Raw genomic sequence first — 14,168 nt, 5'->3', positions numbered from 1 at the left:
TGATTTATATACCAATAAGTTTACATGGTAATAAGACAGGATAATAAAACAAAACTATCAAGTCAAACTCTATGCTGTTTCACTACTCTATTCCAGCATCTTTGAAAATCTTCTTATCTTGCATGGAAATGGTAATGCTTCTTTGTTCTTCATTTCCTGTTAAACGGGCTTCCATATTCCTTTTGCAAACACCCAACGCATGTGACTGTGTTGTCACTGTCAATAGATTTTTGAATTGATCATCCGTCGGGTACATGCTTGTGATCTGTCGGGTTGCATTGTTGATCATCCGTCGGGTAGCTTTGTTGATCATCCGTCTTGTAGCTATTTGATACTGGACTTCATTTCACTTATGCAGAATTACAATACATCTTATATTTACAATTAATCAACCTTTTCTGCATATCTAATTAAAGTCAACTTGACTTATATGCTACTAAAGAATCTATACAAAGATGTTTGCATAAATGTGCTACATGACTTATTGTTACATAAGCTGCTCACCCGATTGATATCAATTAGTCATCCGTCGGGACTATATTGAATCATCCGTTGGGACCCTAATTGATCATCCACCGGGTGCTACATTTTTCACTAAGTTAAATCTACTAAGGTGTTTTGTTAATGTAATCATCAAGTTCACAACATATTCCCAACAGCTTCTTTGTTCTCTAAAACATATAATGTGCTACTAATCTTATTATTACATAAGCTACTCTTTCAACAGATGTTGAAGAGACAATCTGTTGAAAGCTACAAACTCACAAAATAATATCTACTAAGTGTTTTGTTTAACTTATCATCAAGTTCACAGCATATTCTTAACAATCTCCCCCAATTTATATCTACTGGAATTATAGCCATAAATTAAGAGAAACTTGATGATAACAAAATACCCTATTAATACAGACTCAATTATAGTAGACAAAATTTACAAGTGCTACAATTTATTGATAAATATACAGGGGAAGGTTTGTAAAGAATCTGTTAAGGCGAAAACACGTGCTAAAATTACACATAAGTATACGCGTTCGCAACTAGTATAAGATATAAATCAGATTCGTACCCACAGAGACTCTTTTTAGTTAACTTAAGATTATGCACCTATGAAACAATGGTATGGCTATCGCTCAATGTCAAGACAATAACAAGTTGAGAAGTATATAACTTAGATTAAACTAACATGCAATTAACTAAGAATAAAAGTGATTGAATGAACTATATGAGACAAACATGGGATTCTAACTTCAGTACAACTTCATTCAAAGTCAATGTTCTTAAACGTAGCATGCAATGGTGAGGACAACTAATCAGATAACACAAAAACAGTAAATGCCAACTTTTGTTGTTCGAATACCCTACTACCAGACATCCACAAAAGAGATAGAAGCTGAATATACACCAATTATGTTGAGACCCTATACGTCTATAGAATTTTACAACATAAAGGTTTAATGCACAAGTTATCTATCGTGATTACATAGGGTAAGTAAGATGGTTAAAATTACCAACGAAACATGGATAATAAATATATGAACCTATACTAGCATGGCAACTTCTAAACCTCTATATTCACTTTCGCTTCAATAGAGATTAATAGGCTATCTTAAATGTTAGCTACGCACATAAGACATATAAGCACAACCAATACTAGAATATCAATCAATCACCATACACCAAGATATTGAACAAATTAACTATAGAAATCCATAAGTAAATTCATTAGAAACCCATGATAATGATTAGTTCATAATTGAACTCATCGTCACCATGGGTTCCAATGAAAACATGATACAAAACAATATAAGAGTACCAGGGTTCAAAGACAAATCGAAAACAAGCATCCAACTATCAACTATACTAAAGAAAATAAAAGTCTTCTTCTCCGTAGTCCTCTTGTGCTCTCTAGGTCTTCTTATTGCTCTTCATTCACTCCTTGTCATTAAAAACATCTTTTTATTGGTATATATAAGCCCCCAATGGACGTAGACCCTAAAAATCATCAAATTCTACTAACATAGGGATTCTTGGGCAAAAAGGGTGGGGAGGTCGCGCTAAAATCTCCGCGGGTATGCTGGTTTTTGGAAAAAAGGCTGGGCGGCCGCGCCGGTTTTCGGGGTGGCCGCGCCTGACTTCTGGACTTTTCTGCAGTTTCTTCTTTTGGCCGCATCTTGAGTTCTGCTCATCAAAATTAGGCGATACAATTGCCCACACGAAGCTAACAAGATTCTCTACAACTTGAGAATGGCCTAGGCTTCCAATTATGATCTCTTTTCACCATATTTCCTTGAAAAGCTCCTTTCTTCATTTAAGTGATGTTTGAAATGTAATAACACATTTATCAAAAATACCAACAACTTGAATCCAAAATGTAACGCCCCCAAATCCGGGGTTAGAGATTTTGGTCATCACTAAGAAACCTCAATCTAAATCAACCTGTTTAGTCAATAAATAAATGCCAGCGGAAGATAATTATCATTTATGACCCCAAACTATTCCAAGATCTTTTAAGGTTACAGTTCTAGAAACAAGATATCCAAATTCCATCAATAAATTTTTCACTTTCTTTTAAAACTCTTTTTTTAACAAAATCCAATTCAAAACTAAACCCACTAGTATAACTTCGAAATGAAGTATACTAGGCCCAAATAAAATACACAACTATAATATAGTATAATATAAACAACTTTATACAATAAAACTTACACTAGTTCATAAACCCTAGACCTACCACCTTCCAAGAGCTTCTTCTTTGCTTCTTTGAATTACATAGCTAAACAGCGCAAGCTAATCCTCACTGGAGGTTAAATTTGAAAACAGGCAAGTATGAGCGGAAGAAATGCTCAGCAAGATCATTATGACATATATAGGGTCTTTTGATATAAAACCGACATCTGCGTCAGCGCAGAATATTTAAAATCATAATTGCTGAATCATAAAAATTTTAGTGGAGGAATCCCAGATTTGATTCCTTAATTATATTCAAAACCATTTTGATATTTTTGAGCGAAATGCTTCAGCAATACTTTAAATCTTGAAGAGAATAAAACTCGTAAAACATTGTTTACGGAAATATCATAAACAACAATAACATGAAACAATAATTATGGATTGAATTATAAACTTTACTCAAAACCGAACTCTGGAAATTAATACTTGAGTACTCAAACAAAAAGGCAATATACCTGCCTGTGGCAAAAGTTATGTCATAATATTCCATATGGCACTTACAAATAGCCCTCCGCCGGACCGTCCGTCCCGGTCACTTACGCAATTATGATCCAATCTTAAAACCTTTTATTGAAATGGGGTCATAATAATCGACACCCCAAATAATTTTATTTCCCCAATTCTTGGGTAGAAATATTCGCAACCAAATCACTTTTCTGAAAATCCAAAACATTTATTAATCCGATAATTGGATAAGTAAAATCACTTGACTATTCTGAACATAGAATAGCAGAGGGTACTTGCGTAAACAGAATCATTTAATTCAGCGATATGTAAAACATTTATCAATTCCAAATTGAGAATAGGGAAATCAATACTTGTATGATACGATTCAAAATAAATATCACTTGAACAATAAGTGATTATAGAAATACTTGTCTTTGGGTTTTAGCAATTAGTCACACTCGCAAAGACGCATCTATTCTGACATTCTGCCTCAAAACATCACCGTCTTTATTGAACTAATCATTTGGTCTGTTGCGCATGCAGTGTTGCAACCCAAGATTCCATACTATTAAACTCTACTCTTCACCCATTCCATCTGGTCGTGATCGACTTGAGAGATCCGCATCTATAATTAAAATATAGAATTTTAATCGTCTAAACGATAATCACTCGACGAACTGCGCGTCAAAAGCCTATCATCTACCCATACGATAGCCAACACATAAATATAACAGACAAACACAGGATCCTTGATCCACATACACACATAACTCATATAGCACATAAGCACATAACTCATATATCACATAATATATATCACATATGACTCGGTTCATCAAAAGGGTCGACTCGATATGTTTAAAACTAAAATCGGGTCAAAATATGATTGATCGATCAAAAATCGACTCAGAATGATTCGTAAAACAAGCGACCTTTCGAAACAAAAGAATTTGGGTCTCGAAAGTATTTTTATTGAAAGAGGAATATTTTTCTGAGTCTAGAGGCGTTCGTTTCGTATTAAACGGACGAACGGTTTATTTATTACGAATAAAATAAGAATGAATCAATTAATAATAATATTAATTAATTTTTAAATACCTAAATATATTTTTAAAAGCTCAGAAAAAATTTAAATCATAAGAAATAATTAACTCGAATTAAATAATCAATTAAAATTCATTAACTAAATAATTTAGATTTATTTTCGAATAATAATAAAAACAATAATCTTCAAAACTAAAAATAATATTTTCTTGGAAATCGGGTAGCACCTCCTCTATTTCTCGGACTGCCAGTCGATATCATATCGACACAACTAACAACAATCAACACAATAATTTATATTTGCACCTATAAACACGCCAGAAATGAAAAACACGGCCAAAAGCGACTTCTACAAAAACTTCTAAAAATTATTAAATAAATATATAAACACTAACATGCTATAATATACACAAATACGAAGGCGGAATTTCGGAATCATTACCCAAAATAAATTCTGATCACCCCGAAGAGAATATCTGATGCCCGAAAAATATCTCCAGAAAAATTCGAAATTAATATCCATAGATATACATACGCTGACATGCCATGTGGAGTAATCAAAATCGTCAAACTCCTTTTGTACGTCCCGAGAATAAATTAAAACGGAAATATAACGGAAATATGCCCCGCATATTATCTCCTCAAAATCTTGCAAAATATATACCTATGCGTAGGTATCGAAGCACTGATCATTTATATATATAATAATTGAAATTTGGATGTACGGTTTGTAAAATATGAATTTTTGAAAATTAAAAGTATATATAAATATACGGAAGAGGAGAGACAGAGAGGGGTAAAAGACAGGAAAAAAGGAAAGACAGGGGGAGGGGTTTGTGTTACCTAATTGAAATAAAACGGGGGGGGTGGGTGAATAAATGGTGGCGGTGGAAATAAGGAAGGGAGAAGGGAAACAGGGGGGTGGGGGTCGTGGGTAGTATAGGATTTTTTTTTTGTTTTGTTTTTTTTTTTGTTAACAAAGCTCAGCAACCAGCCAACCAGAAAATGACACGCGTCTCCAATTCACAAGAATGAGACACGTATCCCTGCTGCACAGACTAATTTATGTTCCACACTTTGATAACTAACGACCAAGGTACAATTAAAACGGCTTCAGAAAACCATGAAAACATTCTTAAAATTTCCTAAAAACCCAAAACTAATAAAATAAATTTTCATAATTTTTGAATCGTTTTTGAAATGCAACTCGTGCCCGCATTTCACAATTAACGAACCGAACTGCACCTAAAACAATTTCAGAAAATCACGAAAATAGTCTTAAAATGTTATAAATATCCCGAAATTTATAAAAACATAAATTTTGAAATTTTAAAATACTTTTTGAAATGCAATTTATACCCGCTTTTAACAATTAAACGATTCAACGCGCGGGTGAAATTAATCCCGAAAATTCCCAAAATAATTTTAAAATTCTCAGAATATTCCAAACTTAAATAAATATGAGTTTCATAATTTTTAAAGAATTTTGGAATTAAATACGGATTTTACAAATAAATAAAATCGGAAAATCATACAGGGCTAAATAATTGATGAAATATTGATTTCTAAATTTTATAAAATCCCAAAAATAATTATTGTAATTATAAAGGCATAAAAATAAAGTTTTACCGATATTACTAAATGAACTCAATTTACCGATATCAATAAAATGATCGGTTTTCAAATAAACTTTTGAAAATAATACATTTAAGTAAATATTTTCAGATATTAACAAGGATTGATATAACACTCAACAATTAGCATATTACCATTTATTAACACAAACTCGTCAAATAAGAATAAAATAACCACCATTTTATTCCTTCTAAATCGTAAAAGAATATATATATATATATATATATATATATATTCAAATAATAATTATAATAATTCTAAAAAAATACGGGATATTACATAAAACACCTACTTAAGCTTGTAATGAAGCGTTCGAAGTATAAATAAAATCCACTTATTATACCCCCAAACTTGAATCGATGCTTGTCCTCAAGCATAAACAGACTCAAAAACTATAGAACAAACCTAATGTATGAATGCAAGTACGTGAATGCGATTAAATGACAATGCAATCGATCCCCTCAGAATAACCCTAACTAAATGAATAAGCCAACTCCTCTAAGAATGCAATAACTTTTAACAGAGTTCGAATAAATTCCACAAACCAGATTCGCGTGTGTGTGGGATGCTTAACAGATATACTCTCGATACTAGATTAATAACCATAACTTATATTTCATCAAAACAATCACAAGTTTATTACTAGAATAGACGTTAAACTCATAATGACTCACAACACCTCCTTTCTACTAGAGTTATACAAGGATTCATGCTATTATTGAACACATAACAAAGATGCTTATTTGACCGTGCAATGAATGAGGTCCCAAAAGACTTCTACAATAATACCCATGTAGTGAGCATTAAGTGAGCAGATCTCAGACTATAAAAGCCTTAGGTCACTAGGCATAAAGTCCCATAGAACTTAATAGTTCGAGTATTAAGGAGCTCACTCTTGGTCAATTATGCATAAACACGTACTTTTTTTCTTCTTTTTTCAACAATTTTTGAATGAGTGTGTTTCGCTCCATCTCATTCAACCCTAGACTACTCATAAATTATGAGCCAGCTACTAGGCATTTGATTCCTGGATTTATTCAAAACTAGAAATGAAATCCAAGTTTTTCTCCAGTTTAAAATTCAGTGTTCCTACGTCATTACGAGAATACCATAAATTCTAAATATAAACAAGTGATTAAATCTTAACAAATAAACAAGTATGATCATGATCTATCTCAAAAACAATCTATAAGACTTGTAAATTTTTTTTTTAGCATGCAAATCAATTCATTAGGACTTAAATAGCCCTTTATTTTCCATCACTACACTCAAATCAACATCCACCAATCCATCAGAAACAGCTCATTCTACGGGATCATGTTACATGCATGCACATGCAACTATATGAACTCACATAAAAACACAAATAAATATGTCATATATGAACAATCATGCAAACATATGAATGAAATACAACTAACCATGCAACATGAATCTATATGAATCTATATAAACTCACACAAACTAATCCTTACATTATCACCCCTAAACTTAAAATTTTCAATATCCTTATTGAAGGTAATAATAAAGATTTCAGGCATACCTAGTTAGTGGGAGGATCACCCTCTTCGGGTGGAGGATCAGGTGGGCAATCAACTTCGACACTAGTGTCTCAGAAAATAGTACAGAGAGCGTGTGTCAAATCTTTAGCAAAATATCGGTGGTGTCATGCATGGCCTCAATATATCGAATCAACCTTCTATACTACGCATCACCAATACCAAACCGATCAACTGTCTGTGGCACAAGCGAGGGACCCTCTGTAAGCACGGGAGGAACCGACTGATCATCTTTTAGATTATCATAGATATATTACAACCCCTTATCAGGGGGAGCACCTAAAAATACATAACTAAGATGATCTGGCAACGGTTTGAGCCCAAGTATGGGATCTTCTTCAATAGACGGCTCGAGACGCTCTTGAGAAATTTTCAGCTCTGCGAACCCAAGATAATTGAATGGCATATCTAAATTCCTCTTCCATGGAGGTGCATTCAAAACCTATAGTTGCGTTGTTCCTTCTTCATCTTAAATAACTAATTTCCCTATTAGGGATCTCTCTAAGATATCTGACTTTGGCAATTGCTCAAGCTCTGAATTCATGACAGAGTCGACCCACTCTACTTTAAAGCACTTCTCTTTATCTTTGGGTAACTTTATTGCCTTGAACACACTAAAAGTAACCTTATGATCTTTAACCTTCATCGTAAGCTCTCTTTTTTGCACATCAATCATAATTCGGCCAGTAGCTAAGAATGGTCTGCCCAAAATGATGGGAATTTTCTTATCTTCCTCAAAGTCTAGAATGACAAAATCAGCAGGAAAAATGAGCTTATCCACCTTAACCAAGATATCCTCCACTACTCATCGCGGATAAGTGATGGAACGATCATCCAACTGCAAAGGCATGTTTACAGGTTTTGGATTAGGTAGTCCAAGTTTCTTGAAAACTGACAATGGCATTAGATCGATGCTAGCACCCAAATCACACAAACACTTGTCGAACGATAGATTGCCAATGGTGCAAGGTATGGTGAAGCTTCCTGGATCTTTAAGCTTAAGGGTAATTTCTTTTGCAGCACAATATTACACTCTTCCGTTAGAGCAACGGTTTCTAACTCCTCAAGTTTTAGCTCCCGAGATAGAATACCCTTCATGAACTTAGCATATCTCAACATATGTTCTAGAGCTTCAGCAAAAGGTATGTTAATGTGCAACTTCTTGAAAACTTCCAAAAACTTGGCAAATTGCTTGTCGAACTTATGCTTTTGAAGCCTTTTAGGATATGGCAGAGGTGGGTATACATGTTTATCCCCTGTATTACCCTCAGGAGGATTGCTTTCAACAGCTTTCTTCTTCGGTTCCACCTCGGCATCCTTTTGCACCACTTTTTTAGCTTCAATCTCATTTTCTGGATTTGGCGAAAGTGCAGATGCACCTGCATTCTGGACAAAATTTTCAGACTCTTTGTCTTGCTGAATTTGGGGGCTTCCGACATTTCCGGACCTCAAAGTGATGGTGTTCACCTATTCGTTAACTTCCCTCTTTCCTGGATTGACTTTTGTATCACTTAGAAGTGTTCCTTATGGTCGATTCAATAAGGCATTAGCAATTTGCCCTATTTGGTTCTCCAGAGTCTTGATAGAAACAGCCTGGCTTTGGCATATAAGAGCCTGGTTTTTGCACATAAGACACAACTCGTCAAATTAAGATTTTTTATTCGAAGATAGACCTGCACCTCTATGAGTTCGTTGTTGAAGTTGGAGTTATTGTATTGGTGCATATTGCGGTTGTTGAAAACCAGGGGGTTGAATTGCTTTGCTGCATACTGCTGATAAGGCTATTGCATCGCACTTTAATTTTTTGTCCAGCTGAAGATAGGATGGTTCCAGTTGTCAGGATGATAAGTGGCTGGAACAGATTGCTACGATCTCTAAAAGTTGCTCACAAACTGAGCTGATTCACTAGATATAGCGCATTTCTCCATCGCATGCGAACTTGCACACAACTCACAAACACTGGTTATCTTATTAACACCATCGTTAGCCAGAGAATCGATCTTCATAGACAACACCTTTAGTTGAGCAAGGATAGTTGTAACTGTATCCACTTCCAGAACGCCTACTACCTTGCCCCGTGGCAATCTCTAGGTTGGATACTGATATTCAGTAATAGTCATTAGTTCAATTAAATCATAAGCTTCCTCATAGCTCTTTGCCCATAATGTTCCACCTGATGCCGCATCGAGCATGGGTCTTGACTGTGCTCCCAAACCATTGTAAAAACAATTGATGATCATCCTATCAGGCATGCCATGATGAGGACACTTCCTAAGCATCTCCTTGTAGCACTCCCAAGATTCACATAGAGTTTCTCCCAATTGCTGCACAAATTGAGTAAGAACATTCCTGAGTGCAGTTGTCTTCTCCATAGGGAAGAATTTAGTAAGAAACTTCTGAGCAAGATCCTCCCAAGTAGTGATAGAACCAGCTGGTAGAGAGTATAACCAGCTCTTAGCTTTGTCCCTCAGAGAGAATGGGAAAAGACTCAGCTTTATAGCATCTTCAGAAACATTGTTGAACTTAAAAGTGTCACAGATCTCGGTGAAATATCTGATATGCATGTTGGGATCTTCCGTTGGAGCACCCCCAAACTGGACTGAATTATATACCATCTGAATTATTCCAGGCTTGATCTCAAAGGAATTAGCTGCGATAGCTGGCCTGACAATGCTAGATTTAATATCATTGATCTTTGGTTGAGAATAATCCATCAACACTTTCATTGCTGCTGGTTCTCCAGTTGCAATAAAAACTAGAGTACCTAAAACACACGCAAGTAAACCGTGAAAGTAAAAGAATCCGAGTCAGTGAACTTTAACGACCACTTATGTCAAGCACATAAACTAAAAATTACACTGAGTTCCCAGCAGCAACGCCAAAAACTTGTTAGGGCGAAAATAAAAGCTAAAATTACACGCAAGTATACGTGTTCGCAAGTATTATAAGATATAAATTAGATTCGTACCCACAGATGTTGTACCCTCCAAACCTGGGTCAAAAGTTTGGGGTCCACACACACACCTTATTTATAACCTGCTTATAACAATAATAAAGATAATAATAATATGTCGTGACCCTACTTACCAACCACCATGGACCGCAACAGGTTAAAGTATGCACACAAGCCAAACACACTATTATATTACAAACTTTCAAATCCCAACTATTCCAAACTCAAAACTGAGTATTAAACATTATTACAAACTTTTACAGACTTAAATTATCCCAAAAGAAGCCTACTAGCTCAGCTCAATCAACCTGAACCCCTAGCTCTCGCGCTGGACTGGGGATCCTCGGTACCAACCGGTTCCTTCTTAACTGGAAAAGAACATAAACAATATCGCACAAATGAGCTAACTAGCTCAGCAAGTCACAATGACAAAACTGAGAATAATGATCATCAGGTGAACATGGTTATGATATCAAGTGAACAATGGATTATGATTTAGAATTGGATATTATATTTTCATTTTAAAAACTAAGGTTAGGCTGCTGATCAGTCACGGACTAACCCCGAGCAAAGCACACAGCACTGCTCTAACTACTGAATCCAAGGCGCACATTGGCCTAACTTGACCATTATATGGTCTGACCACGAATCTGGTCAACAATTTTATAAAAACAATCCAATTCTAACATAATAACAGAATAAACAATAATAAGCAACAACCTGAATCATTAACAACATTTGATGTTCTATAATGAAATGGTTTTAATCTGCATAAGGATCAAAAGAGCATTTTCAAAGTTTGGATGCTAGGTAATGAAAGAATTGGCTAACAATGAATCAATGTTTCAGGGTTTCAAGGATTTGGTCTTTCAAAGCATAAAATATAATGGTTTGAGTATGTAGGTAACTCGATTCAGTGTATGGTATTTAGTTTATATGTATTTGTGGAGTAGTATCGTATATTTGAGGTTCGTGTTTGGGTATACAACAATCAATGGTCTAGAAAGAATCAGGTTTACGACTCAAGATCAATAACTGGAATCAAGGTTTAGGGTTCAGTGCTTCAAAGCACTTACATTATAAAATAGGAATATCAATCACGATTGTAATAACCCCAATTTTTGGAATTTTTGAAACCCTTATGAATAGTGTTTTGCTGAATAAGAAAACTTTTCATGCCACACTATGTAGGGGTTCTTTTATTGATCTTCTCGGATATTATTAGTACTCTATTTGGTATATAAGTGTACGTAAAGATCGCCAGAATCCAAATCCGAACACTTTGATTTTCCCGGAAATCCACCAGATATCGAAAGAATTGAGTATAAGGTAACAGAATGAAAAGGATTTAAATTCAAGGATTATAAGAGAGGATCATAAAAAGGAAAATAATGTATTGAGAAAGGTTAAGGAAACCTAAGTAATAAGATCCCGAGTATGATCCCTCAAACGATAAACGAAAATGAAAGTTAAGCGAACCGTATAATAGATCAGCGGTCATTAGCCAATTAATTAAAAGCTAATCAAAGAGATTAGAGGGGATGATGTCATCAAACCAATGAGAAGAGGGCAAGTAAGGGATGATGACATAACAAGGTGACATAAGCATGACATAAGGGGGAAGGAGGTGTGGTTTTAAAGTTCATGGTTAAAAAGGTAATTAACCAAAATCAAGCTAAAAACAACCAACCAACAATCATTTCACCCAAAACACAAAGATTATTTAATTTTCTTCACCTTGCTTTCGGCTTCTTCTTCTTTTCCAAAGCAAGAAAGTCAAAATTATAGTTCCAAGCTTTGTTAAATTACAAGGTAATTATCTAAGACTCCTTATGCATAGTTATGAATATCCTATAAGTTTGAGCTCCTAAATCATCCACAATCTCTTCCTAAAAATCATGGAAGAAGATGGTGAATAGTGTTTTTCAAGAACTAAATTTTTTGTTCTTGAAGTTTTGTTTAGATTAAGCTTGGATAAGGACTTTAAGGGTGATTCCAAGCCATTCTCTTGATTCTCCACTCTCCAAGGAAGGTATAACCCCTCCAAACCCTAACTTTATTTGAGTAATTAGGTTTAGTTTTGTTTTTATAATTAATGAGAGGTTTGCTAGTTATAAATGTAGAGATTAGTTGATTTTGTGAAGTTTTTGGAGTGGTAGTTCTTGGATTGTTGATTAATGAACTTAAGTGTAGTTAAATTCAAGTTTAAGAATAAGTATAAATTGTTGATGTTGAGTGTTGGGGCTGTTATGATGTAGTATGGATGGAGTTTTGATTGGGTTGTGATTGTGGATTGATTGTGGGTTGAATTGGAGTGTTTTAAATTTGGGAAATCGCGCAAATATAGTCGTCGTAATGTCCGATTTACTTTAGGCTGTTTTGTTCTTAACAGTAGGACTCGAGAAATCCCTTCTAGGTTTTGACCATTGCCATGATTAGATAGTTCATGTTACGAGCTTCGTTTTGATATGTGGTTCGTTTGATTCCGATGTACGGTTTAGGAGAAACGGCCGTTTTAAGTAACGACGTTTCACGAACGAACCATTACCCCTCGCCTTACTTTGAAATATAGGTTAAAGACCTTAAAGGACTATTTGAGTATGAAACATTTATGTAAAGTGTAATATGCAGTTGGTAAGACACTCGCAAAAGAATCTCCTTAAAACTCATAATAATTAATTTATTAAAAATGATGGAGCCGAGGGTACTCGAGCGACTTAAGTGAATCGTTAAGCGCAAAGCGAGCGTTAAAGTCTAAATTGGTTAAAGTATAGATTTATAAGTGACTTTGGTTTAATTCCAACTTATATGTTGTTTATAGGTTACCAGACTCGTCCCAAGCCATTTGTAACCCCCAGTCGCTCAGGCAAGGTTTCTACCCGTATAACTGTTGTTGTGATGTATATGTGTATATGCATGATCTTGTGATAAATGCGTATTTGTTATTAGCAAATCCTTGCGATATATTGTAGCATGTGATATGTTATATATGCATGCATGTTTCGTATTCTTGATTTATATATCTGTTGGTTCAAATGCTTATTAGTTGCATAATACCTATGCTAGAGATAAGCGGTATTTGAGTATACCCTTAGTATAGGGGATCAAAAGGTGAACTTTTTCTAAAACCGGGAGGCGAGGCTCCCGAGTATTATATATATATATATATATATATATATATATATATATATATATGAATAGTTTTTAAAACTATTAATCGAAGAATGTTTATTCGATAACTTTATATTATTTAATGAATATTACTTGAATATTCATTCGAGGACTTATGACTCACTTTATATTATTTAATGAAAATTACTTGAGTATTCATTCGAGGACAGATGACTCAGCTTATATTATTTAATTGAATATTATTTGAATATTCATATGAGGACCTATGACTCCGATTATTTTCTGAAATATATTCTTTATTTTACTAAAGAATAAGGTGTCAATAATCAAACTTATTTTTTTGATTATTCAAATAAAGATAGTACTTTCGTATAAGTATATCTTTGGTTATTTAATACACATTTCAAGTATAAGTTTTACAGTTTCTACTTCAATTATTTGTATAAAGATTATTCTTTAAGAGAATATTATTTAAATGATAATATTCAGATATTTTCTAATATATCGGGACTGATTTACTTTATTAAATCAGCATTACTCCAAATATTCTTAAAAATGTTTTCGAGTCTTCAAAATGATTTTAAAAGTTAGAGCGGATCCCAAAACTCATTTTTATAGTTAAGATCTTCCTTTCGAAGGGGATTTAAATACTCGCTCAAAACATGAGG

The 14,168-nt window shown here is 34.2% G+C and overlaps 1 non-coding gene across 1 annotated transcript; it reads left to right on the top strand.

Moving 5' to 3' along the window:
* The first annotated feature begins 9,665 nt into the window (after positions 1 to 9,665).
* LOC141699224 (small nucleolar RNA R71) lies at positions 9,666 to 9,772 on the top strand. Its single transcript, XR_012565701.1, has one exon. It is a non-coding gene; the product is annotated as a small nucleolar RNA R71 (small nucleolar RNA).
* The last annotated feature ends 4,396 nt before the right edge of the window (positions 9,773 to 14,168 follow it).

This window comes from Apium graveolens, chromosome 11 (genome assembly GCF_009905375.1).
Source record: "Apium graveolens cultivar Ventura chromosome 11, ASM990537v1, whole genome shotgun sequence".
Taxonomy (NCBI): domain Eukaryota; kingdom Viridiplantae; phylum Streptophyta; class Magnoliopsida; order Apiales; family Apiaceae; genus Apium; species Apium graveolens.
Note: the sequence above shows the minus strand (reverse complement) of the source record. Positions and strands in the feature narration are given on the sequence as shown.